Consider the following 14,467-nt stretch of genomic DNA (forward strand, 5'->3'; position numbering starts at 1 on the left):
TGGTCAGAAACACTGCACTACTATTCAAATAGTGGTGGCGCTTTTCAAAAGAAGAATGTCATTTATGGAAGAAGGTGGTGTGCTCGTGCTATGATTTAAACCCTAGTGTGATGTTATCTGCTCAAACATTACCTACTAAAGGGGGTCCGTGGAAGAATATCTGTCAGTTGCAGTTCAAGGATAGTGTGGTAAAGGATAAGATGATTGCGGGGTTGTCTATGGAGGTCGGGGACGGAAGGCGGACTCGATTCTGGGAGTATATTTGGCTGCAAGATAGTCCATTAAAGATGAGTTTTCCGAGGCTCTTCTCCATTTCAAACCAAAAAGGATCAGTTATAGGGGATTGTGGGTTCTAGGATGGGTTAGAGTGGATATGAAATTTTCAGTGGAGGCGAGACTTATACCAATGGGAGCTCGATTTACTGGCTCAATTACATGAGAGGCTAAGACTTGTTAAGCTGGCACATGACAAGCAAGACAGAATTATTTGGAAGTTTGACAAAGAAGGTATATTTTCAACTAACTCCTTTATGCAGGTAGTACAGTCAGAATCACTCTCGGAGGACATAACCAGTTACAGTTTCACAAGAACCCTATGGAAAGGTTTAGTGCCGCCACAAGTGGAGCTATTTATTTGGTTTACACTGATAGGAAGAGTGAACACTAAAAAAAGGCTGCTTAGATTGGGAATTATTAGTCAAGGTGGTAATATGTGCGTTTTGCGTAATAAAAAAGTTGAGCATATTTATCATTTGTTTTTGGGTTGCGAGTTTACTTGGCAGGTGTGGTATCAATGACTACTTGAAAATATTTTTCCATAAATAACTTAAGATTCAACCAATAATAAAATAATTATTAAATTTTTTAAAAATTTAAGCAGAATTTCACTTATTATTAGCGACCTCCTCTTATCATATATTTTTGTAGAAATGAGATTTTTCTAAAATATTAACTTGTTCGAATTTTGTACTATCTTTTTTATTTTACCTTTATATATAAGTTTTTTATTTGAAAATATTTTCTGGATTCTTTTATATTTTTTTCTTTTGTAGTGTCTTGATTAATATATGATTTTCGTCTAAAAATATTAATATTTGTGTTAGTTTTTATACTTTTTTTAAGAAATAAAAACTTTATTTAAATAAACACTACAAATAATATTTTGAGTAAGAGAACATTTTTAGTATTATCTATTTTATTTATCAAAATAGAGTAACGGATCTTTAAAATTACATAATAAAGATAAGAATAGTAGCCGATTTTTTTATTTTATAAAAGGATTAAAAAATATATCAAATAAACACAGAAGAATTAAAAGATAATTTAATTAGATAAAATATACTAATTAGTTACATAAACTGACATGACATAATATTAAAAAATTACTAACAATGCATTTAGAGACTACAAAAGAAAATGACAAACGTGTAGGCGCAACTTGACAATCTTCTTCGACCATCGTAGATACGAGCATGAAATAGAACTGTCGAACACGCATCAAGAGAATTAGGACGAGAGTTTTGAACATGCAACGACGGCAGAAGAAAGGCGTACGACAGCAAAAAGGTGGTGATTGAATCACCATAATCATCAACAAAAAAAAAAAGAGATGGAGACACCGAATGGAAATGGCAACAGAAGGGATTGGCAATGACTGATTTAGAGACGTTGATAAAGTCGTGGACTGCGTCGACAGTAGTTTAGTGGCTACGAAGATTCGAGTGCCTTTCTCAAAACTTAACGTTTTAATATATAGATTATAATGACTAAAAAATATACATTACATAATTAATTAGTTATCTATTATGCATGAAACAAAAAAATAAGAGTAATACATTAAATCAGTTTTTAAATTTTTGTCAAAAAGTTTAATTCTTAACAAATTTTAATTATTAAATTTTTATTTTGTTAGACAATTAATTTTTACTTCAAATTTTACTAAAAATTTACATAAATTAATATCAATTGTTATTTAATAAAAATTAAACATCTTTATAGGCCAATAATTTAATATAAGGATTATTTTTTTAACAAAATCAAATTTTAAAAAATAACTTGATAATTAAAATTTATTAAAAATTAAAATATTTCACAAAAAAATTCTTTAAATATCAATATGGATATTACATTATTACTCATATATAATTGGCACTAATTTATTAGTTTGAATGAATTTGATTTTATAAAATTGATTTTAGGTAGAAGTGAATTTGGACTAACGTGATTTATGTTTGATAATTTTATACCAAAATTGATTTTGATAAAATAAATATTATTTAGATAATATTAGTTAAAATCATTTTTAGTATTTAGTCTAATATAAATAAACCTAATCCAACTTAAATATTAATAACTTTTAATATCTAAAAAGTAAGTAACAATATTAAAAAAATATGAAGAAGATATTATTACTAATATTTTTTAATTAAATAAAATTTTTCAAATTTTATAAAGTAGATTTTTTTTGTAACAGTCCTTTTTTATTTATTTGGTATTAATTTTTTATGTTTCAACTACTACAACTGAGAGATCTTTTCACCTATGAATATTTTGAAGAATAACTCAGGAACAAAATAAAAGATGAATTCCTTACTAATTGTCTTTTAATTATATTGAAAAAAATTGCTGAAAAATTTGACACAGATTCTATTATCGATGAATTTTATGATTTGAAAAATCAACCACTTCATTAATTAGTAAAAAGTATACACATATTTTTTATACTTTAAAATATATTCTCTATCGGTATGTTTTTTGTAGTACATCTTACATTATATAATTTTTTGCATAATTTTTTAATATTATATATGTTATTGGCCCATAATAATATTTCTAAATTTGTTTGTGCTTCCAGCTAATATTTAACAAACTAACTAACTTTATAACAAAAAGATAATACATCTAAAATATTGAAAAAGAACATCTAAAAAACTTAACAAAAAGTAATATTCAAAATCATTGAAAACGAACATCTAGATTTGCAAGAAATTATGGCCAGAAACGAAGATGGTGTATTCAACGAAGATTGTTCTGGCCATGAATGTCGAATCTAGGTGAAGGATGATGATTCTAGCAAGGAAAGAAAGAAATATTCAAAATCTAATAAAAAAATAAAAATAAAATTATTGAAAAAGAATATTTATAGTCTAACAAAAAAATATCTAAAATTGTTGTAAAAAAAAAAAACATTCAAAATCAAACAAAAAAAAATCAAAACTTAACAAAAAAAATATTCTAAACTTAACAAAACGACCATCCACAAATATAACAATAACAAAAAGAAGAATATTCATGGCGACGCTTTGATAGAGACCACTATAGCAACATTCTTCTGATGTAATGTGACAGATGACGCAGACGAATTAGGATGTACGGTACAAATTTTTGTCGAGTCGAGACAGAGTGATCATAGAAAACCGATTATAGTGCGCTAGTGGAGACAATCATGCAAAAAAGTGTTGCCGTTAGAAAATAAGTCGTAAGAAAGAAAATGAAATAGTGAGAACTTTAGTTGTTCTTTTTTAATCCGAAAAAGACAAAAAAATGAGTTTTGAGATAATAGGTTACTGTTGTTGATTTTACCTAACATAACTGAGAGTAAATTAAACTAAAATCAATTATAACTGTAATGTTAATTTTCTTTCAGACGAATCAAGTTCTAAATGTAATTACTTCATCTCATAGAAAGAACCTTATAAATACATGTAATAGTTTTATTCCATTTAAACAAAAGAATTTTATAATGCCTTATTCAAACATAATCTAATGGTCTCGGGCATTGTAATTCACCATTTATGTTATGAGTTATGACAGTGAAATAATAAATCATTAGTGAGTATAAAAATAAGTGAAACAGAGGAAGTAGTAATAAAATAGACACTAGTAAAAATCTTTGAGAAATAGATGAAAACCCTTGAGAAAATAAATAATTAAGACATTTATTCATATAAAGATGTTAAAAATATTTTTTTATGAAAAATTTTATATTATAAATATATTTTGCTTGTTTGGCCATCATTTTTAAAAAATAATATTTTTATAATAATATATCAAAATCAAATTCTATAATTTATCATATAATAATTAAAAAAATATATCTTTACATAAATATAATTGTATCCACCTAAATAAAATCATTTACATGAAAGGTGTACGGGTACGACTATCACAGATTCACGCGTCTTCAGGAAATAAATAAATAAAGGAAAATCAACTTTGTTTCTCCTTCATCACTACCAAGTAGCTTCCGCTTACTTTCCTTTCTCTCTTCACAAAGAGCTTCTTAATTGATGTTATTAATTAACTGTTTAGTGTTAACCACAACTCTTATGCAGCACATACATACACTTCTTCAAACTTCAAACATATGGCATTCGCCTCTTCTTCCACTTCAATCCCACCACCACGATCATACACCTATCACGTATTCTTGAGTTTCAGGGGAAAAGACAATCGCAAAAGTTTCACTGGCCATCTCTATGCGGCCTTCAACAGGAAGGGAATCACAACTTACAAAGATGACCAAAACCTTCGCAAAGGCGATGTTATTTCAGATGAACTCCTGAAAGCAATTGAAGAGTCGATGTTTGCAGTCATCGTTCTTTCACCGAACTACGCTTCCTCCAGTTGGTGCTTGGATGAGCTCCAAAAGATCATGGAGTGCAACAACAAGGTGGGACAACAGATCGTGCCGGTGTTCTACGGTGTGGATCCTTGTGATGTGAGGCACCAAAGGGGAACCTTTAAGAAAGCTTTCAAGAAACACCGACGAAGACATGACCGTAAGAAGGTCAAGAAATGGAGAGATGCACTAAAACAAGTTGCTGCTCATTCTGGTTGGACCTCCAAAAATGAGTAAGCTAAACTACTCATTAACTTACTCTTGTCAATTGTCATTAATTACTACAATTTATCTTCTGCTATACACGTTCAAACTTTTATATATCCATCTAAACAAAACTGCAATCATTGTAGTTTGTAGATACCATTTTTAACAAATGACATAGGTCTGCTTGTTAAAATTGTTCCGGTAAATGGCATAATTAAAATGTTTAACTAAAAAATTATTAAGATCGATAAGAGATATTATTACTCTTAACATTATATAATAGTATTATTATTTTGTAATACTATATTTTTAAAAATGCTATTTATACATAAAAATTAGTCACTAAAACCGTCACTAATGTATTTATGTATAATATATGATTTAATTTATTTTCAATATGTATTTGTATTAAAATATATATTTTATATTGCTAGTTGAATTTGATGATTAATTTTAGTATACATATAGCATTATTCTTATATTTTAAATATTTTTCTAAAGCAAATAAAATGCAATATTAGTTTAAGCAACGATGGTAACAATATACTAAAAAAATAAGCCATAATGTTTAAATTTTTTTCTACATACAATATCAATTTTTAATTGAAAAATAAAATTAAATAATAACAAATTATATTCTGGTTCATATGATTTGTTTTGCGAAATAGATTTAAACCATATATATCCTACATTCATAATTTTCGTTCTTAGAAAAAATTTATTGTCAAATTAGCTTTTTTATTTTTTTCATTCAGTTAGACAAATCAATCTTTAATAGATGTTTTTTTTGAAAAAATAAATATTTGAATTAAAATTTATAGTAATTCATGGAATAATTTCTTTTCTTCACCAAGGTAGATACAATCACACTATGAACGAATTACTATAAATTTGAGTTTAAATATAATAATGGAATAATAATTATGGTCATTTTCGTCTACCACATTTTTTTTTCTTGAATTACATATTAAATAAAGATCTCGTAATAAAATAATATGATAACACAATGGAATTAATTTAAATAATATTNATAAATTTAAAAATATTATATTATTTAAAAATTAATGAGATAATATGTGGATTAATGTAAAACTTTTTGACTCATTTATAAAAATATTTGTAATTTGTATATAGTTTAATATTTGTAATTAATGTGAAAATTATTATTATAGTTTTAATATAGATATTAATTATATTTAATCATTATTTTTTAATTTAATAGAATAATAATAGCTGTTAAATTTAATTATTTTTGTATCATTATTATATAGAAATTTTTTTATTTTTATTTTGTAAAATTATAAAATTACCATCTATATAAAATTACTCGCGTGACACAATCATAAAAACCAATATGTCATAAGCTCATTTTATATAATGGATTGTATCAATTTTTATAGGATAAAAATAGATAGAATGATATTGATAATAAATGCTAAAAATACAGCGTAATAATTCAAATTAATTCCAAAAAAAATTATTTTTTAACAAATTTTAACTATTAAATCAGTCTCTAAATTTATATTTTATTAGACGTTAATTCTCGTATTAAATTTTAGTTAAAAAGTTAAACAAAACAATACATATTGTTATTTAATAACAAACATAATGATTCCTAAAAATTTTTAAAATTCTAAAATTAGTTTTTTTATAAAGACAAATAATGTTATGTGAAAATTGATTTGTCTATCAAAATAAAAATTGAACATTAATTTAGTAATTAAAATTTGTTTAAAATTAAAATTTTTTATTAAAAAAACTTTAAGAACTAATTTGGAGTATTTCTCAAAAATATATATTGCATTATCCTTTTTGGTTTCTTAATAGGCATAAATAGATATGAAGAGTTTTTAATTTTATGATGATTTATATAACTTGAAATTCTTTCGTATAATACGGTCTGTTAGTATGCCACCTAACTAATAATAATTCAATGAATCAGATACCAAATTAAAATAATTTATAAAATCTATATCAAATGAATAAATTACCTGAAAAACATATAGCTTATTACAAATAACTTTTGTAAAAGAAAATTGTTTTTGTAAACTTCAGTTGTTTTATGTTGTATTGTCTTCCTTTATCTTATTACAAAATTTCTTTTTTATAATAAAAGAAGTTGCTATATTACAAAGAAATTCTCTTTCCGTGAACAGGGATGAAGCAGTACTTGTGGAAAATATTGCTCAACATATATTTGAAATATTGATCCCTAAGTTGCCATCTTCAATGAAGAGTCTTGTGGGGATTAATTCAAGAGTAGAACAAGTGACTACTCTAATTGGCCTCGGATTGAATGATGTTCGCTTTATATGCATATGGGAAATGGGCGGCATGGGTAAGACCACTATTGCTAGAGCTGTCTTTGAAACCATTCGATGTTGATTTGAAGTTACTTGCTTTCTTGCCGATGTAAGGGAGCAATGTGAGAAAAAAGATATTACTGACATACAAAAGCAACTTCTTGATCAAATGAATATAAGTTCAAATGCTGTTCATAACAAGTATGATGGGGGGACAATAATTCAAAACTCTTTACGTCTCAAAAAGGTACTTCTTGTTCTTGATGACGTAAATCATGAAAAACAATTAGAGGATTTGGCTGGGGAGCAAGATTGGTTTGGTCCTGGAAGCAGAATAATAATTACAACTAGAGACGTAGAGGTGCTAAAGGGACCAGAGGTGCATGAAACTTATAAGGTTGAAGGGTTAGTGGAAAGTGAAGCCCTAAACCTCTTTTGTCTGAAAGCCTTTAAACAGCAGGAGCCTGCGGAAGGGTTTTTGGATTTGTCTAAAGAAGTGGTCAAATACAGCGGTGGTCTCCCATTGGCACTTAAAGTATTGGGTTCCTATCTTAATGGTAGACCTACTATTGCGGTTTGGTATAATGCTATTGAAAGAATAAAGAAGTCTTCCCATTCTGAAATTATTGATGTATTGAAAATAAGCTATGAGGGTTTAGAAAATGGGGAAAAGGATATTTTTTTAGATATTGCTTGTTTCTTTAAAGGATGGCCGAAAAAGGATGTAACAAAGGAATTAAAAAGATGTGGTCATGATGCTGAAATCGGTATTGATATTTTGATTAATAGATCATTGATCACTATAGACAAACATGATTGGTTGGGGATGCATGATCTGCTTGAAGAAATGAGCAAACAAATTATAATTCAGGAATCTCCAAATGATGCTTGTAAGCGTAGCAGATTGTGGTGTTACGGGGATGTTGAATTTGTACTTACTCAAAAGAAAGTAAGTGTCGATTTTTCTCAAGTATAGGATGCATAGAATTAAAATAAGAATTTGACAATGTCTTTGATATTATATCTAGGTAACTAAAAACTTGATATGGTCATAATTAACACGTGTTGTATATCTCGGTTTCCTAACCGTTATCGGCAAGTACCATAACTCGTCATCATCAGTTATTACTCGGAATTGATGAGCTATAACTCGGTAACGTTAACATTTCCATAACCGACGTCTCAAAACGGCACAATATGAAACCGATGATCTATTGCTGAACAGAAAACTCTCCATAAAAAGGAGGAAAAAGCATCTGGTGAAGGTACGTGATTATTGAATCTCGAATACTTTTTTCCGAATACTGACTTAAGCATCGGAGTGCCTTTGCAGGTACACTCCCCCCTTTTTCATCGCCCACGTTCTCAATAACCATAAGAAGCTCGGATTCAGAAGGACGGACGCTCGATATTCCAGTCTTTAGGTCGACTGATCCCGAGGAGTGGAAGCCGACCCTTTTTCCAGGCAAGATCAATTGGCGCCCACCGTGGAGCCGAGGAATCATATTTTTTCTTTTGGTCCCTTCGCTTCCATTTACACCTATGGCAGACGTACCGCCTCCTTCACTGTCCGAACTCATGCGGATGGTAGCCGAGCTGCAACAAGCTAATCAACGAATGGCTGATGAGAACCAAATAATGGCTGCTCAAATTGCCGAGCTAATACCTGAAGTCCTTTGGGGATACAACACCACCCCTCAAACATCAACAAAGAAAACCCCATTCAGACTGGTATATGGATCAGAGGCGATGATTCCCCTGGAGATCTCCCAAGAATCCATTAGAACTTACATAAGTAACCAAGACGAAGCTCGGAGAACCGAGCTTGACATCATTGAAGAAGTAAGAGACATCACCATCTTGAGGCAACGCGCAACACAGCAAGCAATCGCCCGACAGTACAACAAGTCGGTTAAAAGCAGAGCATTTGTGAAAGGGGATTTAGTCCTCCGCAAAACCGAAGCTGCTCGGAAACCACCCTCACATGGGAAGCTCGCCGCCAACTGGGACGGTCCATACCGAATATCAGAAGTACTCGAAAACGGGGCATACATACTCGAATTAATCGACGGACAAGTATTACCCAATACTTGGAATGTTTCATCCCTAAAGAAGTTCTACAGTTAACTCAGGGACAGGCTGGTACTCTTTTTCCTACTACCAAGTTTTTGTCCCAAAGGGTTTTGCTTGGAGAGGTTTTAACGAGGCCAGCCTACCTGAAAGTTTGTATTCAAACAATTAGAATCTTACTACCAGCATCATCTATTTACAATCAAATTATGCAATTTCTATCTCTTATCGTTGTCAATTCTCAAAATAACTCAATGCTCGGCTATATATGCAACCTGTCATTACTCAGCAGTACATTCAAACCTGAATAATGGACTCATCAAAATTATTCCAGTCAATAAAATGCTTTGCCACAAAGGAAAAGCACAAATTCCCAATAAAGATTCAGATAATCCAAAAGCAAAATATCAAGGTTCTTTCAACAATTGTCACCAATAGACCAACGTTCAAAATACCCACCGACATACAAAACAAAACCAAAATACCAAACAAAAAACAAACTAAACATTTTCTGCTTGATCTTCAGCATCACCATCATCTTCAACCATCTTGCCATCACGCACAACTTTCCCCGGATCCATGCCGGACAGGTCAGCTTCCGGTGCCAAAAATTTTGCTTGTAACAGCGCCCTTTCAAATCCCTTAACAAAAGAATCCAGAATTTCATCAGACTTTTTCTTCTGCACATCCTTTAATTCAGCAGTTACCTCAATAAGCCGAGATTGCACGCTCGCCAAATCACTCTCCTTCTTCTTCAGATCTTCTACATCCCGAGCATAATTGTCTTTCGTTTCCTTCAATAACTTCTCGGCCTCAGTGAGCCGTACCTGAAGCTCGGCAGCAACACTTTTACTTTTCACTAACTCTTCATTCAGAACAGAAACCTCCGCTCTATCAGAAGACATTTTCTTACATTTCAACTCTTGGCTGCGACCGAGACTGGCAAGACGAAGACCAACAACCTACACAAACGAATACGAAAGCTTGTATACATTTCGGAAAACAACAATTAAGTCAGAAAAGTTAACCCATTACCTGCATATACTGACCAATCGCCATGTCTCCAACCTCTTTCGCAAGTGAAACATCGGCTGACGACTGACAATACTCGTCCACTACAGCCATATAAGGATATTCTCTACCCCAGACAGAAAATCCCTCACTTTGTTCAGAAATTTCGTGAAGCCTCTTTTGATTACCCATGAAAGCTTGTATCTCCTCCACAGGAACACCAAACGACTTCTCCTCAGAGCCATCAGACAGGTCCACAACATCAGACTTCCTCTTCCTTTTAGCAATAACTTTCCTCCGACCTTGCCGAGGCTGGGTAACCTCACCAGTCCCAACAATTTTCTCAGCATTAGAAGACGATACTTCCTTCTCCAAATTCTTATTCTTGAAACGCGTCCTCAAATACGCAGCTGAAACCCCAGGATACTTACGACCTACAAAAAATAAGTAACATCAGATATCTAAAATGAAATAGAAACTACATTACAAACAACCCTATCACTCACCTAAGTACTTTACAACAGCATCCTTATCTTCTTCCCACTTCAGAAGCTCATACATTGAAATTAGGTCTCCCCGACCAATGTTCTCAACAAGAAACTCAATCAAACAAGCATTTCTCGGGGGAATAACCTCGGGTCCGAGTATATTCTGAGGTTCGAACACCAATATAATGGGAACTTCTCAGCCAAATTTTCATCCACGAAAAAGGGAAAATCCCTTTCTAACCCCCTAACCTTAAAATACATTTCCTTGAAATCTTTAAAGGAAGACTTATACAACCTGAAAATGCCAAACCCAGGGGTGCTGTTGAAATTTATCCAACCCCCCTTCCACACCCCTTTGGCTTGAAATAATGAGAAGAAAAGCTCGACCGAGGGGACCTGCTCCAGAAATTCCATTAGAATTTCGAAGGAACGCAAAAACGCCCACCCATTTGGATGAAGCTGCGACGGAGCACAGTTCAACTGTTTAAGGATCTGACACTCGAAATCTGTGAAGGGTAACTTCACTCTCAGTTCCTCCAGAACACAGCTATGCATGTAGAAAAATTCAAAACCACTCCCACGGTGATAAACCCTATCATTTGCACTACATGGCAGTAACTCAACCCCAACTCCAGAACCAGGCCTCACCAACCTAGTCGCATCCACCTCCCTCACGGCAACTTCATCACAAAACAACGATACCCGAGACCTCACATCATCCCCAACCCAATCATAAGACCAATCTACCTTATCTTTCTTCTCCTTCTCAAAACCCATCAAGAAAAACACAATCAAACAAACATGCAACAGCAAACAGAAAGAAGAAGAAGGGAGAAAATCACAAAAACGCAGACATAACCGTACCTCTCTTTCTCATTCTTCACAGAGAAGGAGAAAACCAAAATGCCCAAGTTCCAATCGGTAAATGTCATTAATCCAAAACGTTTCAAAGTATCACCATTACATCAATCACACGAAAGGGCAAATGAAACATTGGAAACTACCAAAGCATTAATGAAGCATCCACTCATTCTCTCTCCTCAATAAAACACAAACACGTTGTCCAACGTGGTAGAACCAAAGTCCCTTTTAATGAAGTATGTTGAACTGGGGGCCCACTCAGGAATCCACTCAATCGAGTTATAACTCATCACAAAAGCTCAACCTGCTTCATTAAAAAACTTTCCTCAGCTTAAGCTTGGGGGCTGTGATATGGTCATCATTAACACTTATTGTATATCTCGGCTTCCTAACCGTTATCGGCAAGTACCATAACTCGTCATCATCCGTTATTACTCGGAATTGATGAGCTATAACTCGGTAACGTTAACATTTCCATAACCGACGTCTCAAAACGGCACAATATGAAACCGATGATCTATTGCCGAACAGAAAACTCTCCATAAAAAGGAGGAAAAAGCATCTGGTGAAGGTACGTGATTATTGAATCTCGAATACTTTTTTTCGAATACTGACTTAAGCATCGGAGTGCCTTTGCAGGTACACTCCCCCCTTTTTCATCGCCCACGTTCTCAATAACCATAAGAAGCTCGGATTCAGAAGGACGGACGCTCGATATTCCAGTCTTTAGGTCGACTGATCCCGAGGAGTGGAAGCCGACCCTTTTTCCAGGCAAGATCAAAACTATTTTTTGTTTTTATGGTTATCTCAATCAGTATAGTTTTTTCATTGGTTTTTTTAATTGTTTATTTATTTATTTACGTGTATGTGTAGAAAACTAAAGCAACTCAGGGCATCGTTCTACGTAAGGTGTATAGCGACACTGAAGTGAATCGGAGAGAGTTATCTTTCTCAAAAATGTGCCAGTTAAAGCTTCTCATTTTAGATGGCGTGAGAGCTCCCATTCTCTACGATATTCCTTGTACACTAAAGGTATTTCGCTGGAGACGTTGTCCACTGAAAACTCTGCCCCTTACAGATCATCAACGCTATGAACTTGTTGAAATTAATCTGTCTGATAGCAAAATTGTAGAGTTATGGGATGGAATCATGGAAAGAAGGTAGACCTTTTCATCAACCGTTCTATCAAATTTTATTACATAAACATTTCCAGCATAAATATTAACCATGTGATATTTTTTTTTTCAGGTTTTAGAAAAGTTAGAGCACTTAGATCTGTCATGGTGCAAGCAGCTAAAGCAAACGCCAGATCTTTGTGGGGCTCCCAATCTTAAGAAACTTGATCTCAAGAAATGCGAGGAGCTGGATTATATTCACCCGTCTCTTGCACACCTCCAGAGGCTTGTTGAATTGGATTTAAGTGAATGTAGGAGTCTTGAAACACTTGGAGAAAAATTGGAGATGAGTTCACTCGAGAAACTAGATCTAAGCTTGTGCAGTAGTTTGAGAAGACTGCCAGAATTTGGAAATGCATGAAACAGTTATCGATTCTTATTCTGACAGATACAGGTATAGAAGAGCTACCCCCAAGGCTTGGAAATTTGGCTGGCGTGTCTGAGTTGTACTTAACTTGGTGCGACAAGATTACTGGTCTTCTCTTATCACTTGGATGTTTCGTTGGCCTAAAAAAGTTGGTGTTAAGTAGTTCCGTGGAGCGTCTTCCACACAAAACTCATGGGTTAGATTCCCTAACAGTTGACGATAGGTCTGAGAGCCAAAATATTGTTGGATTTTTGCGTTCTCTCTCTTGCCTGACCTATTTGAGAGGCCTAACCCATTCCTCCAATATTGGGTCATCTAGAGAAGAGTCGACCCTTTCCTATGATATTGCCCACTTAGCGTCGTTGACGGATTTGCATTTATCTTGGAGCAGTTTTTTAAGAGTTCCAATAAGTATCCATCAACTTCCCACACTTACACGTCTGGACTTATGGGATTGCCCTTACTTGGAGGTTTTACCAGAGCTTCCATCAAGTCTACGAGAATTAAACGCAGAGGGTTGTGATTCACTGGATGCATCGAATGTTGATGATGTTATATCAAAGGCGTGTTGTGGCTTTGCAGAATCAGCTAGCCAAGATCGTGAAGACTTCTTGCAAATGTTGATCCCTAGGAAGGAAATTCCAACATGGTTTGAGCATCAGGAACAAGATGAGGGAATATCAGTCTCATTCCCACTTAATTGCCCTTCAACTGAAATTGTAGCACTTGCTCTCTGTTTCCTAGTTGAAAATGATTGGCCCTCTAATGAACAGCCTTCGGTGATCTGCAACGGTAAAGAATTCATCAACGCGAGTTTATACGTGGGGTCTAGTGGAGATAATTTGTTCATTGTGTGCGTGAACGGTTACTATTTTAGTAAGCTGTTATGCCAACACAAGTGCTTCCAAATAGCATTATCCAGTCAGATCCGAGTAAAGAAATCTGGTGCACGTTGGGTGTACAAGCAAGACTACATTCAAGATTTCAACAAAAGAAAACCCCAAACAGGAAAAAGAAAAGCAACTCTTGAACTGAACATGGACATTAATTCACATTCTTCATTGATGAGTTTGGAAAACTCCAAATTAATTTTTGTGATGAACAAACATTATTAAAATATTTAATTGCAAAATTATTAATTCAATCTTAATTAATTATATGTTAATTAATAATTTTGTGATGCAGGTTTTTAATATGGGCCGAAAATAAAATAAAATGCTGCAGCCCAAGTGTGAATTTGCTTTCCAATTCAGCATTGATTCAAAAATATTCAATGATATATGGCTGAATTATTGTGATGATTAACTGGGCTAGATTAATATTGTTACTACAAACCCAAAGAAAGCTTCCTATGTTTGATCCGA

General features: G+C 33.1%; 1 pseudogene; it reads left to right on the top strand.

The window, feature by feature from the left end:
• Positions 1–4,515: 4,515 nt before the first annotated feature.
• Positions 4,516–14,296, top strand: LOC107485869 (disease resistance protein Roq1-like; annotated as a pseudogene).
• Positions 14,297–14,467: the final 171 nt, after the last annotated feature.

The sequence above is a fragment of the Arachis duranensis genome, chromosome 4 (assembly GCF_000817695.3).
Source record: "Arachis duranensis cultivar V14167 chromosome 4, aradu.V14167.gnm2.J7QH, whole genome shotgun sequence".
NCBI lineage: Eukaryota > Viridiplantae > Streptophyta > Magnoliopsida > Fabales > Fabaceae > Arachis > Arachis duranensis.